General features: G+C 41.9%; 1 protein-coding gene across 1 annotated transcript in view; it reads right to left on the minus strand.

Annotated features, from left to right (window-relative positions):
• Positions 1-4,909: 4,909 nt before the first annotated feature.
• Positions 4,910-25,656, minus strand: part of CDK12 (cyclin dependent kinase 12) — a 151,032-nt gene continuing 130,285 nt past the window's right edge. Inside the window, exon 19 of the transcript XR_016281883.1 lies at positions 4,910-5,166. The gene's annotated coding sequence lies outside the window, so the exon portion shown is untranslated. The remainder of the gene's footprint in view (positions 5,167-25,656) is intronic.

Raw genomic sequence — 25,656 nt, forward strand, 5'->3', positions numbered from 1 at the left:
CATCTTGAATCTCAGAGGAAGCACCTTTTTGTATTGCTAACAGCATTATCTCTTGGCCTCTGGAATGCTTTGTTCCCAGTGCCACAAGGCCAGAAGGAGCATCCTTCCATACCATCTCAGCACAGAACATCTTGACAAAATGCAGGACTATGATTAACGTCACCATATTTTTTTTATTACTCCCCATATGATTTTTAACAACTTTTCCTGATGAAGACGCCAGTGGAGCTTTGAAAGGCTGCATCATGTGTTTTGTACATTTTGGTCAGTCAAATAAAGATATCACTGTTTTGTGGATTTTGGATGTTACTGTACTTTGCTATATGGCAAAATGGCTATCCCTGAATATGTTTCTTGGCAACAGGGCAAGATCACTGAACTCTGCCAAAATAGGAAATGTTTTGCTTCAATGGACAGGATCAGAACAGACCTCAGGGGAAGAGCCTTTATGAATATGGTGGAAAACTGAAATTTTCCGGCTTTCTTTTACAGCCTTTGTCTTTATTATTCCTCAGTCTCCTTTGGGGGTGCATGGAGACTGAGGTGGGGACTCAAGTTTAGGCTTGCTTGCAAACACTCCTTTCACTGCAAGATCGGGGCAGACCTGGAAGCTTTTGTGACTTCAAAAATCTCATTTTTCTTTCTCCACATGATTTTTTTTTAAAAAGATCTTTGCCTGAAGAAAATGCAGGTGAGTCTCATAGGTTCATGTAATTCTCTCTGTGTATGTGCTTTCTGGATGGCCTAATAAAGGTATCACCAATGTGTATTTTTGGATTTTGGATGGGTTTGCACAGTGGTTTGATCCAGTCCTGGGGCTGGCAGAGTCATTCCACCACCACCCCCTACACTTTTCAATTGCATTACATTCCTGCAGCCTTTCTCCTCCCAGTCCCACACTCATATATCCTCTCTCTCAATCTCTCTTCCTCTCTCTCTCTTCCTCCCAAGTGACTATAAGCAGGCTGGTCGTCATGCTGGCACTCACAGCTGCAACCCATCTGCTTTGATTGAACACTGACATTGATGAGACAGGTTCGCTGTTTGAAGCATCTTCCTTTCGCTTGCACTGGCTGCAGCAAGATGAGGGTGGCAGGGAATTTTTCACCATTAATGGAATCAGCTGAAACTTGGAGGTGTAGAGGGCAGAGGAAGGGGGTGCTTGTGTGGCCGAGTTAGAGGGAGAACAACATCTTTGCATTTTGATACTCCCAGGCAACTACACACCTGACATAGTTGTTTGAGCATTGGACTATGGTGCTAGAGATCAGAGTTTGATTTCCTACCTGAGCATAAAAACTCACTGGATGACCTTGGGCAAGTCACACTCTCTCAGCCTTAGAGGATGGTAAATCCAACCCCCCTCTGAAGACACTTGGCAAGAAAACCCTATGAGAGGCTTGCTTTAGAGTCACCATAAGTCAAAAATGACATGGAAGCACACAATAGTTTTTTATACCCTATCACCTACTTGAGAGAACCAAAAGGTCTGCGGCACCTTAGAGCATGGTTAACTAATGGTGTCTGGTAAGTGTATCCTGATTCTTACCTGCTGACGTTAGGCGGATGTGGTTTTTTCACCTGCCCCATCTTTAAACTGCATAATATGGGCGGGAGATTTCAAAAAGTTACCTTTTAGGATCATGATTCCCAGAGCCATGCTGTCTGGATGATGCTGGGGGTAGTAACCGCATAAAGTAACTTAACGGAACTCTGTATCTGGCTGCCCTGCCTCTTTCCAATACAGTACATACATCTGGAAGATGGTCCACACCTGACACCTGCATCCTTTTAAAAATGGAGCAGGCCCTGTAAATTCCTGGAGATGGGGGTCCGCAACCAGTTGGCATCATGTTCTGTGGTTAAGAAATCATAAACTGGACTTACAATTGCATCATAACTACTGGATTTTTTCCACATTTATGGTCTTTATTGATCAAAGGTGACCTCCAAAACCTTCCTTTTCTTAGATGAAGGGTTTCCCAGGCAGTGCAAATTGAGGAGCTGGGAAATTATGCACACAACACTCTCCTGTAGAGCCAGCATGATATAGTGGTTTGGATGTTGAACTAGAATACTGAGACTTCCCATTGAGCCATGGAAACCCACTGGATAACCTTGAGTGACCTCAGGCAAGTCATATGCTCTCACCCTCAGAGGAAGGCAATGGCAAACCTCCCCTGAACAAATCTTGCAAAGAAGCTGTTGGGATATATAGCAACTTTGCATGCTGAGACCTTCTAGTAATGCATGTCTATGGTAGTTTTATTGCTTACTAACAGCCCCTCCTCATTTCCTGATTACCCAAAAAGAGCACACCTCGCCTTTTGTCCCTGAAGGAGAATCACCATTAGCTCTTACCCTGCGCTTTAACTTTCCTGAAGATGCATGTAGCCTACCTTTTTCTACCTCATCTTCTTTGCAACATGAAGCTAGACCTGTGTATCTCTTCATACACATGATTTTGTAAGTAAACTTGTTTATTTTTCACTTTAATAAATGCCTTTGTGTTTTGATTGGGGACATGTGAGGTTGGGAGTGGACCTGTTTTTCTTGCACACCCATATTCCGCTGTGTTCGCTCTGCTAGTGAGATTATAACAATGTCTCCCACTTTCCAGAGTTTCTAACAATTCTCAAGAAAGTTATATTCCAAGAGAAGCCCATGATAGACTCACCTTAGGGTTGATTTACCTGAGGGCTGCCATAAACTGGAAATGACTTGAAGACCCAAAACGACAACATGGCTCTCCTGGTCATGGAGCACCTTGAGAAAAGCAGCTGAAACAGGATTCCAAGAAGTCTCTCCAGGTTCATGTTTTCATTGATATGTCCTGCAACCAGAAGTGAGCTGCAGATAGATGTAGTTATCATAGTTACATGTGAGGATGCAGGATCCTGGCCCACCTTTTTTTTTCTAAAGTGGATTTCAAGGCATTTCTGATTTTGTTTGGCTTTTTTGACTACAATACATTTTACCAGTCCATGCAGCCCTGGAAGGTTGGCCTCTGGATCCAATGAGATGGTCCAACTCAAGTCTAAATATACTTGGGCCACATCTGGGCAGAAAAACTACCAAAAGATACACGGCAAGTCTGGAATGGGGCACTTGCAGTGAACAGAGTAGTAGTTAGGAGCTCTGTAGTTCAACACACCCTTAGAAACATAAGGCACTTTTGTAGAGCATTGTCTAGTGGAGAGGAAGGGGATGGAGATGTTCCTGCAGCCAACACATCTGGCAATTTCATTGAAATTCCATAAATTCCATAGAATGAAACCATGGCACATATAGTGGAATTACAGTGTCATAATCGTGTTGTATGGAAGGGCCCTCAGTTGAAGCAGATGGGTTCCATGTCAGTGCAATGGTGAGTCTTCTCTGAGCTTTAATGTGATTTATACAAAATGTTGGAACCTACCCCAAAATAATGTGATCTATTCAAAATGCTGGAAGCTGCCCATTTCTCACCCTGGACAATTCTTTTACAGTTCAGGTTTAAACCTGGAACAGATTTGTCATTCTACTGACATGGAAGCCAAGAGTCCTTACTTTATGTCTTACTATGCTTCTTGGTTCTGCTCTCCAAGATGGCAGAAACAAGGCAGTTGTCAATCCTGTGGCCGCCTACAATAGTGGGTTGGTGAGCTGAATATAGCTCAATGGAACACAAATTGTGCAAGTTTGGTGTAGAGTGGCAGGAAAATGTGACATAACAACAGTGATGGGAAAAAGGAGGTGTCAGTGATCATGACAGAAGGAGAAGCTGCTACTGAAATGTCAGGGGGTGGCAAAGAATACCACTGAATCAGTCAACCTAAATGTGGAACTTGAAAATTAGAGATGTATCACACCCTCTAATAATAAATTCAAATGGTGAGTTCCAAGAGGAATTGAGTCACGTGGGATCTTGGAGAAACAACAAGAAGAAACCTGTAAGCTCAGAGGGAATCCTTAGCTTTTCAGATGTGCCATCACATGTGGTCCAGGGAACCAGAAGATGTAACAATGGTCACCAGCTTGGGGCAGCTTTAAAATGAGAATGTACAAATTCATGGAGGATGGCAAATTCAGTGATTGCTAGTCATGGCGGATATATACTCATTCCAGTGTTAGAGGCGGTATGCCTCTAAACACCAGATGCTTGGGTGGGTGGAGCTGCACTCATGCCCTGCTGCCAAGTTCCCTGTGACCATCTGGTTGGCTACTGTTTGAATAGAATGCTAGTCAAGATGGGCCTTTGGCTCTGATCTAGCGATGTAAGATTTCAGGAAACTCTGAAGCCATGGGCGGAAAAATGTTTTTGCCTTGTTTTTTCCTCAGAAAGAAATTGGAATTTTTCAACAAGAAAACAAAGGGGGGAAATGCAATACTAGCACCCATTATAGATTATATATAGATATATAGATATATCCATATAGATCAACATCACTTTCTTACTTTAGGAACAGAAAATGTATTATGTATTATGTATAATGTTGTTTGGCATAACACTATCATACTTAGTCTATGAAAAGCACTTTTGTTTAGACAATGATTGCAACCTGTTGGATAATCCTGACTAGAATAGATCTATTCAGTCAGCTGTTGAATGTAAATAAATATCACTTATTAAACAGTTCTGTTCTAGTGAGTAATTAATAACAAGATATAGGCCAAAAACTGAATTTCTTGTTTAATTAATTATTCGTTATAATTATAATTAATAATTATAATTATTAGTTTGTTGCTACAGTTATTAAGAGCAAACGGAAAAGTGATAAAAACAGAACACTAGCATTTTTTAATTTTTTGGCCTCTTTCAGCGCTCATAGTTTCATGCGGACATAAAGCTCTCGTTCTCTTTTAAAAATGTAAAAAGAAAACCAAAACCAGAAACTGCAATAATCACATATATTGTCTTACATAAATGTCTTCCTATTACATAAAAAGTGATAGCTTTATCGTGCCAACCAAAATGCACAAAATACTTTATGCACCCTTTCAAAGTTCCACCAGATTCTTCAGCAGGCAGAGTAGTTAAAAATCGTACAAGAAAAAGAAGAATATGATGATGTTAGAGTCACAGGCCTACATTTTTGTCAAGATGTTGTTGTTGTTCTCAGTTAAGATGCTAGGGAGGGATATCCATGCAGGCGTAAGTCACTTCCCTCTCTGGCCAAGTGGGCACTGGGATACAAAGAGTCAAAAAATAGAAGAAATAAGATTTAAACTCTACTAGTTACACAAAATAATACATCCTCTGAGATCCAGGATTTTATTTTATTTATTGCACTTATATCTTACCTTTCTCCCGAAATGGCATCAAGGCGAAAGAATTCTGGGGCACTCAATATATCAATACCTTGTCTTAAATATTCTAAAAAGAATACATTTAATAATTCATTCTTTCATTCCCCTCCTCTATCAACGTGCTTTCAATTTTTCCACTCCCGCTTTGATATAAAGCCACCACCAGTTCTGAGTGGGAGAGAACCCTGTGAACTCCAATGCCCCAAATTTTGGCTCCGAGGTTTTTGTTTCCCATATCATGCACTGAAACAGCCAAGAATAGATTTGCATGCATTCTCTGCTGAGGTTCCAGTGAAAAGCAAGGTTTTGAAACAATTCATTACAAATAGTGAAGCACCTGCCCTAATTTGTATTTTTGCGATAATTAAGGCACAACCAAGTTACACAGGGACTATAACATAAAGAGCCACAAATCACTGCTTTTTGAGGGTGCATTTACACTGTAGAAAGAATGCAGTTTTGACACCGCTCTAAGTGCTGTAGCTCAATCCTATGGAATCCTAGGATATGTAGTTTTACAAGGTCTCTAGCCTTTTCTGCTGAAGAGTGCTGGTGCCTCACAAAACTACAAATCCTAGGGTTCTGTAGGATGGAGCCATAGCAGTTAAAGTGGTGACGAACTACATTATTTCTACAGTGGAGATGCACGCAGTGTAATTTCAATGGGTTTTGTTGTCTTTATAGTTATTGGGTGTGAAAGGCCACCCTACTGAGGTGTGTTTCATACCATAGGCTAGTGGCTTTGAATAATGGCAAAGCTGAGTGTTGCTGCTTAAAAAAAAAACAATTGTGATATTAACTAACTAACATGTTTAGGGCCTGGGAATTGTAAATGCAACTGGAGCACCTAAAACCAGTTATTTTAAAAAAGAAAATAAAAGCTTAATTCATTCAGAGATTAAAAGAGCAATTGTGGGAACAGAAGGCAGTCTGTGCAAGTTGGGAGTAGGACTGGATGCATCCTATAGCCTGCCTTTCTTTGCTGTTCTCGCTCTCCTTCCTTCCATTCCCAATAGTTCATTCAATGAGCAAAATCCAGGCAGCTGCTTGCCAGAACTCTGAGCCTTGAGTGGGAAGGGGTTTGGCTGTGCATGAGTCCAATGGGGGCCAACAACATTTGGGAAATCACCAAGGGTGGAGGGAGTAGTGAGAAGAACACTAAAGGTCCCTGCCATGAAAGATCAAGCAGTGCTTAAGTCATCCATGCTTCCTCCCCACATCCACATTGCCAATCCAATACATGCATAGAAAATACTTTGGCATTGTTTCCTGAATCAGAGATGATCTCTTGGAGGCCTCATATCTCAGATACCTCCTAAGAATCGTTATGTTCTCAACATTTGGTTTTCTAGATATTTAGGACTTCTGCTACCAGAATGTTTAACCATTGGCTATGCTGGCTGGGAGTTGAAGTCTCAGATATCTGGAAGACCAAAAGACTAAGAACCATTACTCTAAGAGACCTTTGTTGCTAATTCCACACACAGAGACACTTGGGACCTTATCGGACCCATTCCACCCCCCGCATGAGTCTGAGAAAAAACACATTTTACCGCACCTCGAAGTGTCCTCAGAATGGCCCCATTTCGTCACCTGGCCCCAAGCCGTTCCCATTCAGGACTGAGGAATGTCTTTTGGTTTATTCGGAGGACTTTGTTATCTGTCGACATCAGGTGTGATCAATTTGTATTCCAGATGTCATTGGATTACAGCTACCCCCATCCTTGATACTATGCTGGTAAGAGCTGGTAGATGTTGCAGTTCAGCAACATCTGGACAGTGTTGTCACCCACATATCTACTGTATGTTATATAAAATAAATGCCAGATTCCAACAGTCTGTCACATTTTAGTGTGACCAAGAATCAGAAGCTGGTATATTAATATGTAGATAATTCTGGCTTGGTTCTCAGTCATCAAGGGCAAAAGAAATGTTTAGGTCTCTGACCTTGAGTCTAAGTGGCCTTCAATGACAAAGATCCTTTAGAACAGGGGTGTGCACCAAACAAAGCATTGCATAGATCCAGTGGTTTGGTATGTTTCCAAGACATTTCCAAGCTTCCATCATACCAGAACCTGGGGTAAGTTTTTTTGGACTACAACTCCCAGAATTCCCATTCACCAAGCTATCTGGAGATTCTGGGTGTTTTGTTCTGAAAAACAACTTTTCCAAATTCAACATCACACTCTAAAGTTATGTCAAGAAACAACACTCCATTGGCTATTTGTTCTCTAAACTTCAAACTAGCTGTGGTGCATTTTCTTCATCCTCTGCCCACCCTACACATAGCCTTACCTATGTTGCTTGTCCCTGCATTTCCTACCTCTGTTGCAACTGAGTGACCTATCCACCAACCTCCCCTGTCCTGAAAGCTTTAATCTTTCTTCTCTTTTCAGTACGAAGGTTTATCACTCCACTGGTCCCTCTGGAGGTTGCCTGCAAAAAGGCTCAGCCAGTCAACCATTTTCTTTACAGAGCTTGTGGCTGTTAGTATCCTGTCAGTATGCTTTCTTTCTCTGATTAATTGGAATGTCGATGAACATTCTGAGGCATCCCAGCAGCTCAACCGATGGCTACATGTGTTTGTACAGAGACAGGCAACAGGTGTCAGTTTTGATTGAATCTATTGACCAAATCTGTGAAATTCACCCCTTCCCGCATAGCTGGCCCTCTGGAGAGCAGGACTCCTCTGATCCTTGTTGATTTTCCTGGCCCCACACAAGATCATTCCCTGTTCCTTCCCCTCTGTTCCCTGCTGACAAAGGGGCACAGATTGTTACCAGTAGCTTATTTCCTGCTTTTGTGTGTGTATCTCGAAGCCCAGGAGGTGACTAAACCCCTTTCCTGTTCTAAGCTCTCTGAGTATCTCTGGAGCCTCCACTGCAAAGTTAACATCTGTTATATCAGCTTTAATCCCATTAATATGGCAACAATCTCGTCAAGCACTGAGAGCACAGAAAAATAAAACCGTGTGTGTGTGTGCTGGATGTGCACTGTATGCACCCTTGATCATAGGCAGAGCCAGTTTGTTACAAAATCCAGCACTCCCCCTTGCACTCTGTTTATTCCCCCTTTCTCATTGGGCTCATTTTGGCACATAATCTTCTGAATGAATTCAAAAAGGTCTTCAAATCTGCATGAGATGGACCAACAAACTGCAGAAGCTGTCCGATGTGTTGGCCTCTTTCTCCCTTTGTTTAAAGCACGGGTGGGAATCATGCAGGCCTCTGGCTGTTGTTGGACTGCACCTCCCAGCATTCCTCACCATTGCCTATTCTGGTTAGGGTTTCTGGAGCTTGTAGCCCAACAATGTCTGGAGCCCTGCATGTTTCCCATCACCGATTTACAGGTTCTAGACATCATAGAGGTAAAATAGGAGAGATGTGAGAGAAAGCATAGGTTCAGTCTATTAACACTTAGGGAGTGCAGACCTTTTCCTCAGATATTCTCTGGATATTTAAAATTTTGCCAAAGGCTTATTTATTTATTTAATTTACAATCTACTTTTCCTCCAGAACTGTGACTCAAAGCAGAACATGATTAAAACAGATACAGCTAAAACTGCGGAAAGGTCTAATATACAATTATACAACAATGACAGTTGAGGAGTGGGTCATACAATTGTACAATTGAATAACCCACTCTCCAAATTGCCATTTTTGTTGTGTACTTTCAAGTCATTTCCAACTTAAGACAAGATTTGTTTAAAGGAGGTTGCCTTTGCCTTCTCCTGAGGCTGAGAGAGCATGACTTACCCAAGATCACCCAGTGGGTTTCCATGGCCAAGCAAGGATTCAAACCCTGGTCTCCAGAGTCATATTCCACCACTCAAAACACTATACCACACTGATTTTCAATCTACACAATTATGCTATGGTAAATTGTAACAATTAAAATATTATACAGTTAAACTGATCCTTAGAGAGAAACAACAACTTGGGATGGGGGGGAGGAGGCAATTTAGAAGCCTATCGGTGAAAAAAGAAAACAGAGTAACCTTGAACCTATCACAGGGTTTTCTTGGCAAGTTTCTTTGGAGGGGCTTTGCCACTGCCATCTTCTGAGGCTGAGAGTGTGATGTCCAACATCAACCACTGGGTGGGAAGAGGGTTGAATTTGTAGAGGAGTAACCTGGGTCCAAATGCCAACTTAGGTCTGAAGCTGCCTGGGATAACTTTGGGCCAGTTATGGGCCTGTATCAGACAAGGTGTGATTTAGGAGGATGAGAGTTGCATTCCATCACACCTGGAGGGCAGCAGGCTAGGATAGTCTAGTTAAGATAATCCAGAATGAGCCACAGTGAGCTTCGATTTTGTGTAGTGCTCCTCTGCATAAGTCTAATTTATTCAAGAGGAGAAGTTTCTCCCTTCACTGTAGAATCTAACCAAAGCCAATCAAATGTAATATTTTCTATTAAAATCAGCAAGGCGTCTTCAGTTGTTACTCATCAGAACTGTCATCAAGTGATTGACAGATATGAATGTGGAAACCCACCTTCTGAATATCTGTAAACTGCATTTATTTGAGGGCCTTATAATCACAGTTTTACTGGATCTACAACCAGAGCAAAGGATACAGAAAACAGCTTCGTTGTGATGAACACAAACTAAACACAAGAAGTAAAGGTCAACCACTAGAATCACAACTGAACCCAGCTCTTCCAGCCCAGCCCCGAAAGGTCAGGCATATCAACTCTGAGCCATGTCCCTGTTCAGTAAGTTATCACGCATCATATAAAGCACTGGCCAGCTGTGTGCCAGATGTTCAAAAAGGCATTCAATCTGCCTTAGTGCACCAGATGCTGGTCCCCACTCTGACTCTGTGAAGGTCTCATCTCTTCTAATCCCTAATAATAGAAGATTGGCTTAAACCTCAAATCAGGTTTTAATTAATCAGTAAAAAAAAACCTTCTACCAAAACAGAGCAAAGGGGTAGAATGCAGGTGGCGGTGGAGGTAAAGACAAAGTTTGTGGAATCTGATGTACTTCAGAAAAGAAAAAGAAAAGCAGTCAGATTTAACCTTTTTTCATCCCAGATGGTGCCACAAATATCAGAGGCCAAAGGGTAGCTGCACTGGAAGGCTGCCATTTCATTCCCCCATAAGGCAGGGCATATAAGCACATTACACAGTTACAGTGCTTTGATACCACTTTAACTGCCATGGCTCCATCCTCTAGAATTCTGGGATATGTTGTTTCATGAGATGCTTTGAATTTTCTGTAAGAAAGGTGTAATGCTATAGTTTAGGGGAGTGAGCCAGGCCTAAGTCTCACACCAAACTACAGATCCCAAAATACTGTAGGATGGAGCTATGGCAGTTAAAGTGATGTAAAGCAGCTAGAACTGTGCAGTAAGGATACACCCAGAGAGTGAAGCAAGGGGTTATAATCAGTATGTAAAGAGATCTTATAGCACATTTAAGACTAACTAAAAGAAAGATGTTGGCAGCATGAGTTTTCATAGACTTGGGTTAGAATGTCAGAGGATTCCAGTGCTGGGGAATTGTGGCAGGAAGCCAGCATATAAGGTGACTCTATCTCCAGCAGCAGAATTTTCATCATTGCTTAGCCCCACCTCCCTCCCTAATGGAGAGACCAAATTTAGCTGGTCACTTTAGGGCTGGGGCATCCTTCTGATGGGCATGTATGTGTTTTGCCTGCCCTTGGAAATCTGGAATGGTACTATTTTTAAATGCTTGGCCAATTGGCACAACAGCATAGAGAGGGAGGGGAGGCTTTGGCCACAAAATAATACTAAGCACCTAAAAGCACCTTTCGGTGAAGGTAACTTTCTAACCTCCTCTTTGGGCCGCGGGGCTCTGGAGTGGGCAGTAAAACAGATGGTAGGGCTGGCCTAAGGGAGATTCTTCCTTTTGAGCCATGGGGCTCAATGCATTCCTCAGTGCTGAGGGCTGGCCAGGTACAAGCTAGGATGATTTGATCCAACCTCAAGCCATAGGTGGCTTGGTTTGGCTTGCCCACCATATGAGTAAAAGAGTAGGTCTGCAGGGACCACAGACTTCTCTTACCCCATATTTTAAAGCTTTTGTTGCAAATCAATGTAAATAGTTTGTAAAGTGTAGCTCTCTTTATCCCATTTACTTTGTTTGTCTTTTTCTTCCTAGTTGGTGGCATTTCATGGAAGCCCATGACTCTGATCAGTGGCATCACAAGGGGTGTGTGGACCGCAATGGGTGAACCCCAGAGGGTGGGGTGTCACCTGATGGGGCGGTATGAGTGGAAGGACTGGCACAACTACTAGGCAAGTGAGAAAGGCTGCATTCCAGCATGCGCAGCAACTGCATCAGACCCTAAATAGGCCCTCTGGAGGCAACAGCACCACCTCCTCAGTAGCAACTGCTGCTGAGGGTGACAGTACTTCAGTGTTGGCATGGCTGCTGCTGCACCAGACCCTGAAGGCTTTTGAGCAAGGGCTGCCTTTAGGTGTGGCTGCAGTCAAAGTGACCAAAGCAACTTGTTCCTTGTTGCTTTACCCTCCCTTCCCCCCTCCCTCCCTTCCCCAATTTATAAGAGAATGACAGAGAATGTAATAATAATAATAATAATAATAATAATAATAATCCTGTCAAGATGCTTCTTTTGTACAGCACTTGAAAAATAAATTACTAAAAAGTAACTTTACAACTTGATTTGTAAGGTATAATCCCATACCCTTATTGTCACTACTGTTTTAAAAGTGGTAATGGAGACATGTCGGGGGGCGGGGGGATATAATAATAATATGTTTTATTTATATACCACTATTCCAAAGATCATAGTGGTGAACAGCAAGTAAGCTAATTAGCAAGTAAGCTAATTTGCCCCCAACAGTCTGGGTACTCATTTTAGTGACCTTGGAAGGATGCAAGCCTGAGTCGAGCTTGGGCCCTTTTGCTGGTCTTGAACTGGCAACCTTCTGGTTTCGAGTGAATGGCTGCAGTACAGGCATTTAACCACTGTGCCACCAGGGCTCCATTTATGCATTTAACGTCACACATAATCTGGCCCCAAAAGATATACCAGAAATAGCAAGACAGATACTGCCCCATTCTCACTAGCCTATTTGCTCTGGATTGAACTGGGCAGATCCAGTTGCCCCCATAGCGAATCTGCCAAGAAAGAAGTTCGTACTACCCTTTACCTTGATCGATGCAATTTGCCCCTTTGAGGTTCACATTTGCAGTACTGCTTTAAAATGGAGCCTCCTTTGTTGTCAATCAAATTCACTTCCGCTTTCGTCAAAGGTGACATATCCTATAACCATTGGGCAACCAAATGGGTGCTTTCCCCCTCCTTTTTAAAAAAAAATTGGCGGCAGTGTGCGCATATTCTGTCAACTTGTCAAATTTAAAAACCTCCAGGTGTGTGTGTGTGTTGTGTGTATTTGGGTCATTACAGATTATGGCAACCCTAAAACGACCCCATCCTGGGGGTTTCATGGCAAGATTGGTTCTGAGGAGATTTGCCATTACCTTTCCCCTGAGGCTGAGAGAGTGTGACTCCCCCAAAGTCATGGGTTTCCACAGCCTACCCTCTGAATGCCAGACTCTAGCTTCCCCTTCGCTTCCAGCCCAGCATTTCCTCCTCTTTGGAACCTCTTCCCTTCCCTTCCCTTCCCTTCCCTTCAAGCCCAGTGCCACTTCCGAAGCCCTTGCCTCCCCCGCATGCCATCCTCTTCCCTTCCCTTCCAGCCCAAAGCATGCGCATAATCTGTCACAATAATAATAATAATAATAATACCTCACCTCAGAATGCCATCTCTGCATCCTCTTTCTTTGTTTTCCCTCCAATTGCCACCCCAAAATGCCTTACATACACATATACATATGTAGCAAAAGCATTCACACATTGTATTAATCTGCCAAATTTAAAATGATACCTTTGCTCCACTGTAGGAGATGCAATAGAGTCACTTAAGGTCCCTTGGACAGGGTATTTGGGATGTGTAGCCCTGCCGTTCAAGAGATGGGAATGGCTGGGAGTTTCAGGAGAAACACCCAGGGAAAATGCTCATAGATGCTCACACACCAGCATCTTCTGGCTGAGTGGATAAAATTGTTCTGCCTAATGGTAGCGCTGGCCCTATCCTGCCCCTTTCCCTGTGTCTGAGATTCAGTGGAAACCCAGGCTCAACAGCCATGCTTGCTTCCGACTAAGGTTTGACATAATTTCACAACAGCAATAACCATTGGATCCCAAATTCTTCACCAGGAGTGTTAGCAATGGGGTCTGAACCTGTACATGACAAACATATTTATTCCTTTAAAAAAAACCTATTTTGAAGATGACCCTGCTCACTGTGCTTCAAAATACAGCCTGGATATATTAATGTGCACCATCTAATTCTTCAGTTTGGCAGTTAACTGGAAGTCAAAGGAATGTTGGTCCCCAGCTAAGGCCAAACCATGTGTGATGTGGGAGATCTGGCAGGCCCAAGTGGGCAGGAATTTGAACAGAGTCTTCCAAAGACACACAGGCATACAATATCCACTTCTCAGAATGGCTGTTAGACACAAGGGCTGCATCTACACTGCAGAATTAATCCTGCTTGACACCACTTTAATTGCCATAATTCAAGGATATGGAATTCAGGGATTTGTAGTTTTGTGAACTATTTATTTATCTGTCAGAGAGCTCTGGTGCCATAACAAACAACAGATACCTACTAACTGATAACTAACAGATAACTTTATATTTCTCCCTGGGAAAATCTGAACTTGAATAAACTTGGCTAATATTGGCTATCACCAAAGAGAAAAGTGGAGGAGTACAATAAAGATAGCCTGCCTCGACGTTCAGAGGAGTTATATTCTTGGGGGTAGAAGCAGAAGCAATCTTTATTTATTTTCAAATCTCTGCTGTGGAAACAACTCACCTACTTTGCCACAGAGAGGCACTTGTTAAAACTCTTCATTCTGTCAATATTTTCATAGTTGCACTTTCTACAATCTCAAACATTTACTCTTGTTACAAGGGGAGACCTACCCAGACATACAGGAGGAGGAGAAGAAATAAGAAGAAAATAGTAAAAATTGAGTTTTGACTGAGACTTGGAAGTTAACTTGGGAGAGTGCTCCTGAATTTAACAAACCCAGAATTAATGCAACTTGATATTGCTTTAACTGTCATGGTTCCATCTTATAGACTCTTGGTATCTGTTAGGCTGAAGCAAGTTTCAATTGTTAGTCTTTCATACATGGAATGGAGAGAAACACCATCTTGTCTTCACAGCAAGCAGCAAAATGACTGTCTCTCTACTCACTCATGGCAGAAAAAAGACCGGTACTTGTATTGTGCCTCTCTAACTTGCCCGTAGAGCCAGCATGGCATAGTGCCTTGAGTGTTGGACTTCAGCTCTGGAGATTAAGGTTCGATTCCCAGCTCAGCCACTGGGTGACCTTGGGCTAGTCACACTCTCTCACCCTCAGGGTAAGGCAATGGCAAACCTCCTCTGAAGAAATCTTGCCAAGAAAACCCAGGACAGGGTCACCTTAGGGTTGCCAAAAGTCAGAAATGACTTGAAGGCACACAACAACAACCTGTCTCTCTTCTGACAGGACTAGCTATAGGGTTTCAGATGTGGTGAATATAGGATTCCCAGATCTCAGGGAAGCACTGCATGCTGACCTCTACAGTGTTTAGACTGCATGCCACTCTCAAGGAGTTTAAGAGCATGTTTATGGCTTACTCCAAGTAGACCTTGGCCCCATTCCCACTTACAGATAAATCGAATAAATCGGTGCGCTATCCAAATCGATGGATCAATTTGATGGCGGAGCATGGTTCCCACTACAGTTGCCTTGATCACATTTTTTCCCTCTAAAATATTCCACTTGTTGGTTCTCATTCATGCATGAATCGATTGAAAATGTTCCTGCTCCACCTGGTCGAAGGGCAAATTTAAATTGATTCCGATCCACATCTGGTTCACACTTGCGCAGAATCGATTTATCAAAAAAGACGTGGAAAAAAATCAGCATCAAAAAGACGTGGGTTAAATGGGTCTGGTGCATGCCCCTCCTTGCCAAATTGTTTCAGCGATTTGATTTAAGTGGAAACCAGGGTCATCTGAACCAGTTCAAACCAAATTGTGATCTGGTTTAAGAGGTAGTGCAAATGAGGTCCTTATGTTCTTTCTTAGGGATCCTTTTTGCATATACACTTCCCTCTTTGGCTCTAGACTATGAAGCATGTGGATGAGCTCGATTGAGAAGCTCTTACTTTTCTCCTAACATGTAGGTTGCCTTCTTTTTCTACTTACCTCAACAAATGAAACCTGTGTATTGATCTTCACAAGCAACTTGCAAGTAAATTGTATTTTTATACCTTGATTCTTCGTTACTAGACATATGTGGTTGGGGGAGTGGGCTGTTTATAGCTCAGACTTCTGCCTTAGTGCAATTTAACTCTGCTAAAGAGATTCACCAAATCTCCTAGTTTAAAACCAACAAAACATGGGTCTTCTTCAGTTCTTAGGGTAAGGAGGAAGAATCTCAGGGTGAGAACACAGGCTTGAAAATCACACATATTCCTTTGTTCTTGGTCTGCTTTTGCTGCAGGCTCTTGGGAGCATGTGTTGCAGAGTGTTCAAACCATAAGTTGCAAAAACATTCTTTAGCTAGGCTACAAATCCCATGTGTTCTTAAAAGCAATGTTTGAAAGTTGTTAAAAGCAGAAAATAAAAAGTGTTTTGGTGCTGTTGTGGGTTTTTTCTGGAAAGAAAGTATGGCAAGTGAAACTTCTAATCAGGGAAATATATTCCCATTCACCTGCTTTGGAGTTTATTATTTGAATCACATGCTCTGAGAAACTATGGTTGATGCTTAATATATTATGATTAAATATCTTAAGAGTGGATATCCCTAGCTCTTAGGTTTGGCCCTGAAATCTTGAAACCTGGAAATCTTCTGACCTGAGAACCCTAGTGGAATGGTGTATGGCCCGGAAAAGTTAATACTTGGGTCTTCTGATCCTATAGCCTCCTGTGTAACTGTTTACACAGGTACCTAAGTCTCACTGAGGTGGCAAAATCTATGTCTGGGCTATGGCTCTTCAGAATGAAAGCTGTGTGTGTGTGTGATGTCTCATGTGATTGAATGTTCTCACAAGTAAAATGCTTTCACACAGAAGACAATTAAAACAGGGATACGGTGAGGTTGGAATCCTTCTGATTTTCTTTGTTGTTGTGTGTCTTCCAAGTCATTTTTGACTTATGGCAACCTAAGGTAAACCTAGGGTTCAATTCCCAGCTTGGCCATGAAACCCATTGGGTGACCTTGGACAAGTCACACTCTCTCTCCTTAGTGGATGACAATAGCAAACCTCTTTGGACAAATCCTGCCTAGAAAACCCCATGATAGATTCACCTTGGGGTCGTCATAAATTGCAAACAATGTGAAGGCACACAAAACAACAACAACAACTGAAAACCTATAATGGTGTTTAATTGACAAAATTTGTTCAGAGGGGGTTGCCTTTGCTGTCCTCTGAGGCTGAGAGAGTGTGACTTTCCAAGGTCACCCAGTGGAGTTTCCATAGCTAAGTGGAGATTCAAACTCTGGTCTCCAGAGCCATAGTGCTATGTTCAAACCACTACACCATGCTGGCTTTCCTATATGGAAGGATTATTCACTCTGTTCTCCTGTGACACCACTTGTCAAAGAGCACTGACGTGTGAGCCTCTGCCTACAGTCTGGAGTGGTATGGCTCAGATGAAGGTTGACCGTTGCATTGAGAACTAGGTCACAGTCACCGAACCAAGACTTAGGACAGTAGAGTTCATCCTAGGAGAAAAGTGGGAAGTGAATCAATCTGATTGCTTGTTCCTAATTAAACTCTTATTTCCCTATAAATCATTTGACCAGTCCCCTCCATCCCCACCCCCATCATCAAGTAATTGAGAGAGTGAAGGAGAGACATATAGGAGCATGTTTATGGCTTACTCCAACTTTGGAATAATGATATTAACCTGGCTTTCCTCTTGATTGTTACAACAATTAAGGCTATTTAAAGTCAGATCTGGTCAGATTAAGCCAGAGCACGTTATCATCCTGGCCAAAATAAAAAAGAGCAAATGGATTTGTGCCAAATTAATCACATTTTCCACTCCAAACAGCTGTGGTGATAATCCTAATTCTCATATTTTATTCCTTTTTTTGGTTACAGGAACCTGGAGTTGCACTCCCAAACACACCACTCTGGGGGATGGATGTCACAGAAAGCCTAGGGAAAGCAGGAATCAACTGTCTCTTTTGAGTAGCTTATGAGATTTACAAGGAAGGTGAATGCTATCCTTGCAAAAACAGGAACCTAAGGACTTAAGAATCAGGTACTACAGGAACACGAGAAAAGCAAAATCAATCTCACCTCAAAAGAAAATGAGAAGCGCCTTGCTAGATCTTTTGTGAGCCTGTGCAATTCTTCTTAAAAGCCACCCAAACAGACTCCACTTTGTGTAAGTGCCTTCTACAGGTTATCTTTAATGAGAAGAACCCTGTTTTGCCAGGCCTGAATGTATTGCTGATCGGCTTCTAGAATCATAAGACTTACTTTCTACACCATGCATAATTTTATGCATTGCTGTGGTGTAGGATATCCTGTTTCCATTGCCTTTCTGAGGTCCAAAACACACTGCAGTAATAATCCAGACTACCATGGCTCGATGCTAGGGAATTCTGGGAACTGCAGTTTTGTGAGGCATTTAACCTTCTATGTCAGAAAGCCACAACTGCAGCATCCATATTTCACAACCAAGCATAGAAACTGAAAATACAATGGCATGGGCAATCCTAGCTTTGGTGTTCAAACTTCAGAATCTTGTTTAGTTCCTTCATAGCTGCCTTCCAAGTCCTAGTCTTCTTCTGATTTCTTGACTGCAGTCTCCATTCTGATTAATGATTGAGCCAAGGTATAGAAAATCTTGAACTACTTCAATGTCTTCATCATCTGCTTTAAAAGTTATGTAAATCATCTATAGTCATTATTTTTGTGTTCTAAATGTGCTGCAAACTTGCCTTTGCACTATCTTCCTCGACTATCTTCAGTAACTGTTCCAAGTTTTTTGCTATTTTCTGCTAGTAGTACACTGTCATCCGTATATCTTGATGTTCCTTCCTCCAATTTTCACGCCTCCTTCCTCCCAGTCTAATCCTGCTTTACGTATGATATGTTCAGCATACAATTTAAACAAATAAGATGATAAAATGGAGCCTTGCCAATTGGAAACCATTCCATTTTTCTGTATTCTGTCCTAACAGTATCCTCTTGTTCTCAGTATAGGTTATGCATATAAATAAATGTTAGTGTACACCATTTCTTTAAGAGCGATCCATAGTTTTTCATGAACTATCCAAGCAAGGGCTTTGCAATAATCTATAAAGCAAAGGCTGATTTTTTTTATGGGGGGGGGGGATTCTTGCAAAGCCCCCATTATCCAACCTATGTTTGCAATATGATCCCTAGTGTCTCTTCCTTTCCTGACCTTAGCTTGGACATCTAGCATTTTGACTCCATATATGGTAAAAGTCTTTGTTGCCTATTTAAACGAAAAGGTTTTTATCTGTTGGTGAATGGAGAACAGAAAGGAAGCCAGCCTAGCCTCTGTCAGAGGAAAATTCTGCCGCCTGGGAGCATCCATTGAGAAGGCCCTCTCTAGTCCTCTCACCAAACATGTCAGTGTGACCAAGAGAAAACGTTTTTCTGAGGTTCTTATGACTTTGGCAGATACAAATAGAATAGGCAGTGGTGTGAGATTAGCTTTCAAGGATCAAATGGTTTTGAAGACTAGGAGGATTGTGGACTGTGCTGTGGTATTGCCCTGCCTTGAATCTTTTCTGCAGCCTTGGCAGCACAGGGAGCAAAGAACTGGAGCCTTGTCTGTTTCAGATCCTTGACATCTGACCCAACTTCCTCATGAGCACAGCATCTTTAAAAGATCACATTTGAAGCCAGCTCTGGTACGGCAACCTGTGTGTGTGTGTGTGTGTTGCCAGTACAAAGGTAGTCACGTGGTACACCAGAACACCCTCAGATACCTACAAAGTTTAAATTTGAACCTCCCACTGCAGTTCCCACTGAAGAGATCCAGGAATCCTGCTGGCAGTGGCAAGCTAAAAACAATGAACATAGAGTCCTCTGCACACACCATTAGCTGCCACACAGCTGCCTGTCTTATGTGATATTGGCAGCTTACCATAAACCAAAAGAGAAAATAAAGAAAATAAAGAAAATAGATTAGAAGAATTTGTTTGAGTGTTTTGTTTGCTAATACATGTCCGTTCTCTACCTACAGCCTGCAGTTCCAAATCAAGTATAACTGGGTTGTGTGTGTGTCTTCATAATTCTTTAATTTCAAATTGTGTAATCCTTGATTTTTGAGCTTTCTTTCAGCCTTACTCCATCTCCTTCATTGGCTAATATACTCTGTTACACACATGACAGAGTGCATTGACTAGATCTGATTTAGGGATTCCCTAAACAAATTTCTCATTCCCCAAATGCACCAGAGGGCACCCCAAAAATTCTGTTCATTGCCAGGGCATGTGCCCATCTGGAAGTTATTCTATTTTGAAAGGGAGACCTTCTTCATTCCAGTGGGTTAGCTAGGCAGGAAATGCACTCTGAGCATGCTTCCTGACCCTATATTCTTTATGGAAAGAGGAAAGGGCATCTTGTAACACTTTTGAGGCTTTCGAAGCTTTCTTTAGCTGTAGCACACTTCTTCACAGGAATCTGAAGAAGTGAGGTGTAGTCCATGGAAATGTATGCTGAAATAAACTGAATAGGTCCCACATGATTACTTTCCCCCTTCCTTTCTGTACTGAAACAGACTAACATAGCTTATCTTTTTTGAAAATGTGTTATTTATGATTAATTTACTACATGTTTCAGGCCTAAAGATATGAAAAATGCCCCAGTTCAATTTCACAGCATTTCTTCACATCTCACCTGCATTTTTTTTAACGAAACCCCCTCACAGCTAAATCTATGTGTATTTTAAATACAGTTTTTCCTAATGTGCATGTGTATTTATGCATTTTCGCACACATGCATTCTCCTCATTGACAAAGCAATATTTGTGCACATTTTCCAATTATGTACATATTTAGCTATTTGCATTTGAAATTGCAAATCATTTTACACACACTTAATATCACCAAAATGACCTGCAAGCCTTGCAAATAACCATATTCCTGATGTGAGGTATGTTTATTCTTGTAGCAAATCCTGAGAGGTGCAAAAGTTGTTGTACATGTAGCGCTGAAGGAAGCAGCAGAAGAATTTTGAGTTGTATGGCTGACTTTATCAATAGACAGAGTGAAGTTGTTATATTGGGCCGGTAGATATTCCAGTCCAGGACCCAGGCCTACTTACAAAAGTTAAAATAAAAGCCGCTATTTTTTACATAATATAAATGTTAAAAATATAATTAAACTATCAATAAAATTAAAAGCAGTTAAAAGCATAGCCATTAAAAAGAAATGCAACAAATATAGACAAGACATCACATTTAAGGAGGTCCTTTTCCCTTAAGGCCTTTATCACACGAACAAAATTTGAAGTTATTCCAGGGTCAATGTGAAAGCAATGTGAAGGCAATGCAAGGGCAATCATGGGGTTTCAAGTTTGTTTATCACACGATGCCAAACGCAATCAGGAGCCATCTTAAACACAATCGGGAATCATTCCAGGGTCATTCTAGAGTTAGGTAAAGTTTCAAGTTTGTTTATCACACAACACCAAATGCAATCAGGAGCCATCCTAAACACAATCGAGGATCATTCCAGGGTCGTTCCAGGGTTAGGTAAATTTGGGGGGAAAGAGGATTTACCTAACCCTGGAATGACCCCCAATTGGGTTTATGATGGCTCCTGATTGAAACCCCATGATTGCCCCTGCATTGCCTTCACATTGACCCTGGGATAACTTCAAATTTTGCTTGTGTGATAAGGGCCTAAGCAGTCAGTTCTCATGAGTTTGTCAAGACAAAAAGGTCTTCACTTGCCTATGAAAGGATAGCAAGGAAGGCAAGGAGGGTGCCAGTCTTACTTTGCTAGGAAGGGAGTTCTGGAGCCTACAAGCAACCACCAAAAAGGCCTTCTCCTCTCCCATCTTTCTACCAGACGTACCTGTAAAGGTAGTAGAACACAGAGAGATCCTCCTCCCACAAGACCCCAAGACACAGGCATCCCCATACTGGGAGATTCATTCATAAGTAATGATGTAGGTATTCCAGATCCCATCTGATCTTGGAAGTTAAGCAGGGTCAGCCCTGGTTGGTACTTGGATGGGAGATCACCAATGCATACCAGATGCTGTAGGTTATATTTCAGGGGAAGGAACTGACAAAACCACCTCTTGAGTATTCCTTGCCTAAGAAAGCCCTATGAAATTTATGGGGTTGCCGTAAATCAGCAAGTGAGTTGAAGGCACATACACACACCTGGCATTCACTGGCAGTCTCCCATCCAAGTACTAACCAGGGCTGAACCTGCTTAGCTTCCAAGATCTGATAGAATCTGGTGCCTTTAGGGTATTCTAGACACCCCCAAATGCCTTCCTTTGAACTTGTAACAACAACAGCAAGGTGGGGCAGAAATGAAACAAGTATTAAGAAAAGAAAACATCCTGATGATGCCAGTTTCACAAAGCTGGCTGCCTTCCACTTAGTCTGCCTTCCTCAAGCATAAAGTGCTGAGAGAGAGAGCCAGCATGGTTTAGTGATCCCAATATTGGACTATAGCTCAGGAAACTAGGGTTCAAATCCCAATCTGGCCTTGGAAACTTACTGTGTGACACTGGGCAAGTCATATAGCCCCTGTGGAAGGCAAAGGCAACCTCCCTCTGAACAAATTTTGTCAAGAACACCCAATAATAGGTTCACCTTAGGGTTGCCATAAGTTAGAAACAACTTGATGGCGCACAACAACAAATTGCTGAGTAGACTGGGACACTGTGTAAATTTCCACAAAAGGCCTGGAAGGTCTCAATCTGCTGCCTTGCACTATCATTTGAGATTTCATCTCTCGGCTTCTTTGGCCTGAAAATACAAACAGATCGATGTCACCCTTCCATCCCAGGCCCCCTTGAAGGAATATCAGGATGACAACAAAACAGTTATTTTGATGGTTCATAGAGGTCAGGTTCTCTCCCCCCTTCCCAAATGTTCAGATCAATGCCATCGGGTGGATAGGAGAGAAAGCCAATCGGAAATTTCTTTGAGAAAACAGCTACTAGCAAAGGATTAGGAAGGCGGAAAGAGAGCAGAAGTTGGGGAAAAGGGGGGTTGGGGGGTGGGAAGAGAAAATAAAAGGTTATTCACATTTTTCAAAGGTACCTCAGGGAGCATTTGCCGCAAATGTCTATTGGCGCTTTTTTTTATTAAAGTTGCCAAAAAAATTGTGTTAGCTAATGGATTCTTAATTCTGTCGGAGAATGGGCGCAGGAAAATTATGCTATTCATCTTGTATTGGTTCGAAATCACATCTGACATCTAATCGATCATGGTGCGCAACATTAACTCTTTGGATCGGGACCAACTCTCCCCCCATGCTGAGTGTTCGCTTTGTGTGTGTGTGTGCGGCGGACGTTTGTATGCACACGCGCCTGCAAGCCTGTGTGTCTCGATTTAACAACTGCTAGTATTTTGCACCCATCAAAGAGGCTTTCTTTCTTTCTTTCTTTTTTTTTTATTTTTAAAGGTATGTGCCATGTGCTCTGTGTGTGTGTGTGTGTGTGTTCGTTCCGCAGCATTATTTTCATTCCTCATTTGCTGACAGATTGCGAGGTTGCGTTATCATCAGTTCTCTCCCCCCTCCCCACATTCTAGCCTTTTTAATGCACATTTTAACTTCTCTTTGCCGTCTCATTGAGGCTCCCTCTCTGACCTTTACCTGACCTTGTATCTAAGAAGAGATGCAACAAGGACGTAGGGGGGTTCTTGGGGTCCGGATCTCCCCCTTCCTTTAGATAAAATGAATGGTGTGTGCTGCCGCGCCGCCACACCCAAGCCCCATTATAGTGGTGGCACTTAGTCTGGACCCCCCCTTCCCAAAATCCTGGCTACGTCCCTGGATGCAAGGAAAGGCAATTGAATGAGCCAGCCTGGTGTGGTGGATTGAATATTGAACTATAACTCTGGAGACCAGGGTCTGAATCTCTGCTCAGCCCTGAAAACCCACTGGGTGACCTTGGGTGAGTCACACACTCTCAGCCTCAGAGGAAGCCAAAGGCAAACCTCCCCTCTGAACAAATCTTGCCAAGAACACCCTGTGATAGGGTTGCCTTAGGTCACCATAGGTCAGAAAAAGACTTGAAGACACACAATAAAGACAATCAAGGAGTGGGTCATTCCACTGATCTTATTGCACAGGGATCTGTAGGTTTGCTTTTCCTTTTTTTAATTCCTGAGACCCAGATCCATAAAATCCCCAGCTCTGGAATGAGGCACATATACGTTAGCTATATTTGCCTTCTGTTCCCCTTTTGTTCTGTATATTTTTCTTAAGTTTCGGGTCCAAGAAGTGGGATGCACACTTCAGACCATCTCCTGTCCTCTTTTCAGGGGATTATCCTCTCCTGAACTTTCAATGCAAGCTTCATATGGATCCAAAGGAAATTTTTATTCATATGAGCAGCGATGTGCAGAGCAAGAAGGAAATACATGTTTCCAAAAAGTCATTAGGTCATAACTATCTAATTAGGTTTCACTGTTGTTGTTGTTTTAAATCTGTTTTGTTGTCCTGGCCTGCAAAAAAACACTAGAGGTAGGCATACTATCAGCTGAGGGACAAGGTTAGCTTCTGTTTCCTAAATCAGCCTTCCCCAATGTGGCATCTCTTTGCATGTGGTGGGTTATAGACACATCTGGAGAAACATCAGATCAGTTGAAATTATTCTAAAATTGTCTAAATTATTGCAGGCGTGTGCTAAAATGGGACTCTTTAGGAAAGCTGGAGGGTGACATGGGATAGCTTTAGATTTTGCTATGAATGAATTTTACATCTGTCATGACAACAGAGGTGTAGCGAAAGGTGTAGGAAGGTGAGTTCTTTGCCCCACAAAAACTTTCCCCAATGAAATTTTTCTTCCATGCCAAATATCTAGTATTGCAGGCTCTGAAAACTTCAGTTGAGCATTTAAAAATACACTTTAGGAAAAGGAACAGGCAAAAGTGACCAAGGGAATATGAAGATGGCAAATATGAAAGTTCTAGATGAGAGCTCTTTTCAGGGCTTCACGCTCTGCAATGCTAGAAATTTGGGGACTGAAGGGGAATTTTATTAGGGGAACAGAATTTTTATGGTGGGCAAAATTCCCTCATTCCTCTCTCCCCTGGCAGACGGTAATGCTGCAATTTGCTGAGTCCCTTTGGATAAAGGATCTGATTAAAGGCTAGCAGAGTAGGAATGGGTGCAAAACAATGGTTTTAAAGCCATTCACAAAACAAATGCAGACAAGTGCTGGGGTGGAGGAACAGGGATATATATATATATATATATATATATATATATATATATAGTCATATTTTGTTAGGTACATTTTAACTATAATAATAAGGTAATAAAAGGTAATAAAAACCATCCAGCCAGTAGATAGTTTCACATCCAAGGCAGAACACTGAAATTACATCCTCCGGGGCAATTTTAAAAAACCAGAAGAAACCAAAGAACTGGGTCCAGTACTGACAGCTCCCAAATCTGCCATTTCACCCTGCCTATCAGATCAAGAAGAAATAAAAAGATGGTGGAAGCAATACACTACAGAGCTATATAAAAGAGATGAGGGGGGAATGAATGATACATAGAATAAAGAACCATATGAAGATGAACCCCAAAATCTAGAAAGTGATTGGGAAGAATAAATCACCAGAAACAGATAATACTCCAATTGAATTGCTACAATCAACACAGACAGCATTAACTTTAGTGCAGACTGAAATATGCCAGCAAATATGAAAAACAAAATGGTGACCAACAGACTGGAAACTATCAATATACATCCCAATCCACAAAAAAGGAGACACAAAATACTGCAGAAACTATAAGAGCATATTATTAATTTCCCACACAAGCAAAATTGTGCACAAAATTCTGCAGCAGAGACTCCAATTAGATATGGAAAGAAAATTCCCAGAGGTACAAGCAGGGTTTAGGAAAAGAAGAGGCACTAGGGACCACACTGCAAATATATGATGGTTAATGGAGCGCAACAAGAAGAAAAAAATCAGCATGTACTATGGACTATAAATGCATAGAACACAAAAAGCTATAGAAAGCTCTTAAAGACATGAAAGTGCCACTACATTTGATAGATCTGATAAGAAATCTGTACTCAGATTATGTTAGAACATAATATGAAGAAACAGAAT

Source organism: Sceloporus occidentalis, unplaced genomic scaffold, assembly GCF_023333645.1.
Source record: "Sceloporus occidentalis isolate IW3139 unplaced genomic scaffold, rSceOcc1.0.p SCAF_7, whole genome shotgun sequence".
Taxonomy (NCBI): Eukaryota; Metazoa; Chordata; class Lepidosauria; order Squamata; family Phrynosomatidae; genus Sceloporus; species Sceloporus occidentalis.